A 6325-nucleotide genomic window follows, 5' to 3' on the forward strand; every position below is an offset into this window, starting at 1 on the left:
GCAGAAGTGTACCAGCATGTAAATATTTACTTAAACATCGACTTCTCATTGGTTACATATGACCGAGCCCCCTTTAGAGCCGTTTAACGGTTACTCCGCCCACCGCACGTGGACCTGCGCTCTAGTCGAGGACGCGCGAACGGGAGCGCGCACATATGTAGGACGCCGACGTCACGTGAAGGCGATTATAGGAGCTGAACATTATGACGTGTGTTTGGTGTTTTGTGTGTGTTTAAAAACCACTTTAAACTAGTATTTAGCTCTGTTTGTGTTTTATATTACACACGATGGTGTCTTATTAAAAGCAAGTTATAAAAGGAATAATAGGTGACCCGTATTATATTAATATCATAATAATTAAGTATTTTTAATAGAGCATTCAAAACTAGGGATTGCAAAACAGACATATAGAGAAGATGTGATAAATCTGACAGTAGAAAATCATACTTGTATAACCCAGACCATAACATAACGTCACCGCTTATTCTCTCTACTAACATCAGTGCAGTTTAATAAAACCCACCTTCATCAGGTTTTATATCATGAGAGCAGACTAAATATGAAATAGAAGTTAATAAAACTGAACATTGTAGCCACTTAACATGTATTACTGCACCCATACAATGGGATGCAGCAGCAGCAGCAGACTATAACACTAGCTATATACGAACTATAACAGGGTTGTAGTCAAATCCAACATGTAGAATGAAATTTCCTCTCAATTCAGGCGATTAAAAACTATTCTATTTTAGAGTTTCTTGGTTGTTTTAAAAAAAAGACACTGCTTAATGTGATATTTTAGTTTTGTTTTTTTACAACTCTGGTTGAAGTTTGACCTGGGAACAATGAAGAGCTTCAGTTTGTGGTGTCCTGGGACCAAATCTAATTAATTGAGGTCTTTAATCTAATGTAAATCTATTTGGACGGCCTCGACCTGGCCTCCTCACGCTCCTCAGGTCAGTCTGATCCCAGACCTCGTCCTTGACGAGTCTGACTGTGCTGGCTCGGTGGATCAGACAGAGCTCCTGACCAGATGGCACTTTCACAAATCCCGTTTCATTGACAAAAGGTGTTTTTCTTCAATCACGCCGCCGGGACAGGATGTTCTCCGAGGCCGAGGGATCACACGCGGATTAACTTTGTCTATTTGTGCCGCTGCTGATGTTTGGAGGCACAAATATAGAAGAGAATTATTTACATTGTGTGCCGTGATCCATCCAGTAAAGTCTTTAGGCCTGCTGGCATATTTAAGCGGTTTATTAGTGTCCAACCAGAGTTTTTATTGACAAGACCACACATAAAATGATATCCTCACAACCTCTGTTTCCGGCCCAATGTTCCCAGACATGCAAAGACCACTGTGCCCCAAAATCAACCCTAAAAATCCTCTTTACACCCCCTGAACTGGACCCCCCCCCTCTGTGTTGTTCCTTATTGCTGAGAAAGCAGGTGGCCTGCTGGTTAAACCCTGAGCGTGTCTGTCCCCCCCCACATGGGGTTAAGCCTGTCCAGGCATCAGATGTACACACAGAAATAAAAACCTGATAACGACACTCTCATCGCTGCGAAATCCCAAATATACACTGAGGATGAAACTAGATTTAGTCGTTGCGTTAGGAGGAAACAAACTAAAGCATGTGACCACACAGCAGGTGATTTCACACACTGAAATAAAACCGTAGTGAGCAAATACAGTGACGATTTCAGACAAAATCCTTGAACCTGGAGTTTGTAAATAGCAGCTGTGATGAGAGACGGTTAGATCCTCTAAATATTAAAGGTTCGGTCCCGTAGTTTTGCAAAAGGGAGAACAAAATGTGCACCGGCACAATGTGCTCTCAATCAGCGCGTTCAACTCAAGTCAGCTGCCGCCTCACATCTGAACATCCGGTTACACACAGAACACAGACGTTCATCACTGGATGAACCACGTGACGCTAACAGGAGAAACCCTGGAAACATGTGGACATTCCTGCTCATTACCAGCTCTACTGCTCCATGCGATGTGAGTTATTGTTACCATGTCTCTTCGAGCCACATAAACCAGCGATTTCCAGCAGAAAACACCCAGAGAGTTGACGGGAAGTTGCAGCATTTAGTTTAAGGCTTCTGTCTTCACCTCCACCGGAACGAACCCCCGGGCACAGAAGCACCGCTCTTTAAGACAATAGTTTAAAATGATGAAAACTGGCAAACAGGACCCTTACTACTGCAAAATGTGCTGTGTCAGCATCTACATTGTTGACGCATTCTAGTAAGAAATTCAAGTTGCTCTTTGAGATGAGCAGAAAGAGACCTGAGAGGTCACAGAACAGTGAGTTCTCATATCTCCTCTATTCTCGGCAGTGGACTTCCTCTTCTAATCTCGTCTATTATTGAACATTAGGACACAAATATTGAGTCTAGAAGGAGATGTTTGCTCACGTTTTTTCATTCATAAACAACATCTGCACGAACAAGGACCTGGAAGGATAAAACTGTTTTGCTTAATGCACAACCAAACGTATCAGGACTTCTTGTTTTGTGTCATGTGATCATAAACACTGCTAGCAAAACAATCAGTGCCAAAGCTGAGCTGCCGTAGATGAAACTAAAATAAGCAAATGTTATAGATCGTGTAGGGAAATATTTGCCGTCATGTTGACTCTGTTTGTGCAGATAAAATGAACTATTTTTCAAATCAAACGGAGAAAATATCCGTAAAAATAGGACCCAAGCCAATCTGAAGATGCTGATACCACCAACATGCAACCCACACACACACACACACACACACACACACACACACACACACACACAGTATTTCATGGGGATTTGGTATTTTGTTGGGAAGCTTATGTTCAATGTTTCAGTGTTCCCTGTCCTTGTTTGTCCTCCACCCAAAGTCACATTTGTCGGAGCCACCGCCGCCCAGCGAGAGCCCTCTGAAATTTCGAAAACAAACCGCAGACGGAAGCACGCAGAGAGATGCCTGTTAATGGCGTCCCACTGGGAGAGAGGGGGATTATGGGGGATTACGGCCCTCTCTTATCCTCCACTTTTCCTCCCCTCAGTACCTTGTCAAAACAAGAAAAAGTTCTCATCCTCAAATCTCTTTCAGACAGATTTCTGATTTCTCTTCCCTCACTCAGCTGATAGTGTTCCTTTACCGCGTACATCTGGTGTTACCGGTTTTCTAAACGTCTGCGTCATTGTTTGTTCAGCGGTGTCAATGTGAGAGCAGTTTCATTTCATGGTGCGCATGCCTGGGCAGAGTTAAGATGAATGAACGTCAACGGGAGACCATCAGTCCTGAATTTACTGCTTATTGAATCATGTCATTTGATGACTCTTTGCTAGCCTGCATCGTTAATTAATGAACATTTTGAGAACAAGAAAATATCTAAGTAGCTGTTGCATGTGTTACAAAGGGATGAGGAGGAAGTTAAACTCTACGCTAAATGATTTGAATTCTTTGTTTGTTTTGGCTGACACACGTTTGTCTGTGCAGCCAGACAGTCATTACACCGCTGTGGAGCTGACACAGCAGGAGAGACAACAGAGCTTGGAGGACTTTTAAGTTCATGGGCCGTACAGTAAAAGTATAGAGAACAAGTCTGTTTCTGTTTGTGTCAAAACGATTCAACAGCATCGTTTGACTACAGCATCCCATTTACATCTCCAGTTTATGAATACATTACATTCACCGTTTTGCAGCTATGTGCATGGGGCTGCAGTGAGGCTGAGACTGGGCATTTAAAAGTAAATAGAATTTCGAGGAGTAATGTAGAATTTCTGTTATCATCGCAAGCTGCTGCACAGACGTAGGCAAACGGATAATTGCTTCACACTGTGGCATCAATAGTAATTGATTTCCACGCTCACACGGACTGACATCATCTGTTTGGTGAAGTGGAGGCGGCCCGTTCTCTGCACACAATGTGCTGACCGGCAACAGTCGCTCGGCTGTCACAATGCCGGCGTGTGCATTTCACGCGTCCTTCCTCGGCCTCCGCATGAACACTCAGCACTCGCAGTTCAGACGGGAGGAAAGAGAAGTCTCGACCTTGCGCGACACAATGTGACCCAAAACCACAGCCGTCCCGCAAATAGTCTGAACGTGACCCGACTGAAGGAAAGACCTGCGTTGACGCTCTTTCAGCTGAAACCTGACACATTCCATGTGGGCTGGAAATCCAAAGTTCTCCCCTTTTTTTCTGCATATTCACCGCAGCTGGTGTGTTTGAGCAGCTGTGCAGCAAATGGTGGACTAGCGGCCGAGGCTTGTTAAAAGCCATGCAGACCTGACCCCAGTGCAGCCCAGATACTGGAAGCTTTGAGTAAACAAGCAGTTGAAGGCCTCATCTGGCTGACATCTGGCCGTCTGTGCGGACACATCTGCAGGAGAAGCTCACAAATCCTCCTTTTTGTTTGCGGGGGAGGGGGGGGGCGAACAGTGGGTGTGCTCAGTGTGCAGATAATTTGACACAGCGGAGTAAAACAAACCGTGACTTTTCCCTAACAGCACATTTGTTCACCTTAGCGAGACTCTTGGAAGCCTCCACAGAGCTTTTCTTGCACAGCAGAACTACTTGGGGATTTATTTTGCTCTCTTGCAAAATAAACAGCAATTTAACTGATAGATGGAGCTGATCTGTGTCAGAGATGTGTTTTAATTATCTTTTCATTGCTTGTATCATCCATGTCCTCGAAACCCTCATTCATCCAGCGTCTGGTACATCGTGTACAACCAAATCTAAACACGCGCTGTCTGAGGTCAGCTTCTATCACCGCAGTGCTTCCTGTTTGCTTCCCGTTTTTGAGACGGGAAGAGAAATCAGCCGCCTTCTCTTCTCACCTCACCCCTGTTTCCACTTCCATTACCTTATTTTAAAAGGGCAGTGGGAAGACATGCAATTTCAGCCACCTATCACCATCATTATGTGTCTTTAGACTTATAACACTGTCCTCCAAATGGCATCTTCATCTGTATTTTTGCAAACTCTGAGCTATTGTATAAAATATTCCCCAATATGAATCGTTCAAATTGCCTCTTCTTGTTACCATAGTGCACGCAAACCAACCGGCATGGCCTTTTAAATGATGACATGGATATTAAATTAATGAATAAATGATTAGCAGTGGCGCTCCACCTTTCATACATGCACTTTAATATTAAATCAGACTTCTATTTAATTATTTACTGCCACTCATGAAACAGTCTGGTGTCTGAAGATAAAATGCCCCCCCCCCCCTCTCCTCTCCTTTAAATTCTTCCCTCCTTAAATGTGTGGTTCTCCCTCACGTTTTCAGCTCAGCTCCAGGCAGCGACACGGGGAGCAACATCAGCAGGAAGAAAACGCAGGCGGAGGCAAGAAAACGAGAAAACGAGAGGAGCACGACCACGGTGGAGAGAGAAGCCCGCCTCTCTCAGGTGTAGTTATTTCCCTTGATGCACAGCGTCCATCTGCTGAATCACTGCAGCATCTGGCACGACGAGAGACGATGCAGTGACATCACAATTACTTTCAAAGACAAATTGGCAACACTTGATTTTATCAAAATTAAGCAGCTTTTACTTTGCGAGCAGCCAAAAAAACTACAGCTACCGTGTAAATGTACCAGCACAGCAGCCGTCATTGTAACTTGGTTTTGTCTATTAACCAACGCTCTGCTCTATATTATCTCAGCTTTTTAGGTTGCTTTCAAACCTGCGTTGTTTATTCTATTATAATGGGTTAGTTTTCTCCTTTTGTTACAGTTACTTCAGGCAGATGTGAACACAGCGAATAGAGACCCTTTACGATTCATTTTTGGTATTTTTACAAGGATCTACTGGACTACCACAGCCTATATTTTAGATGATATATGGTTATTATCTATTCATGTTGCCACTGACGTTTTCCATCAAGAAACATGAAAAACATGGAGACATTGATTGCCTTTTTTTGCCTAAATAATCCCTCTTCTAAACTGAATTACACCACACGGATTGATACAGAGATATAGACCTATGCTGAGTTGATATGTAGGTCAAACCCACTGTTGGAAACACAGCTTACCCCCCTCCTCTCTTTAGGCTTTGAGAAGAACAGGGTGTTCTAGGACATATCGTATACAGCTTACTCGCACACACACACACACACACACACACACACACACACACGCACCAGCATGCAGCCGCCTCGTACAGTATATGCACAGACGTTTCCATTATTTGCATTGGATCAGTACACTGTGTCCCCATCGAACAGAACAGGTGCAGCATTAAATATAAGTGGGAAACATAAATAATATATTGTAATGTGAGGTGAAGTAAAATACAGATAAATCAGAAGATAGTGTT

Source organism: Cebidichthys violaceus, unplaced genomic scaffold (genome assembly GCF_023349555.1).
Source record: "Cebidichthys violaceus isolate CVI_PGR_0920_01 unplaced genomic scaffold, fCebVio1.0.p SCAF_24, whole genome shotgun sequence".
NCBI lineage: Eukaryota > Metazoa > Chordata > Actinopteri > Perciformes > Stichaeidae > Cebidichthys > Cebidichthys violaceus.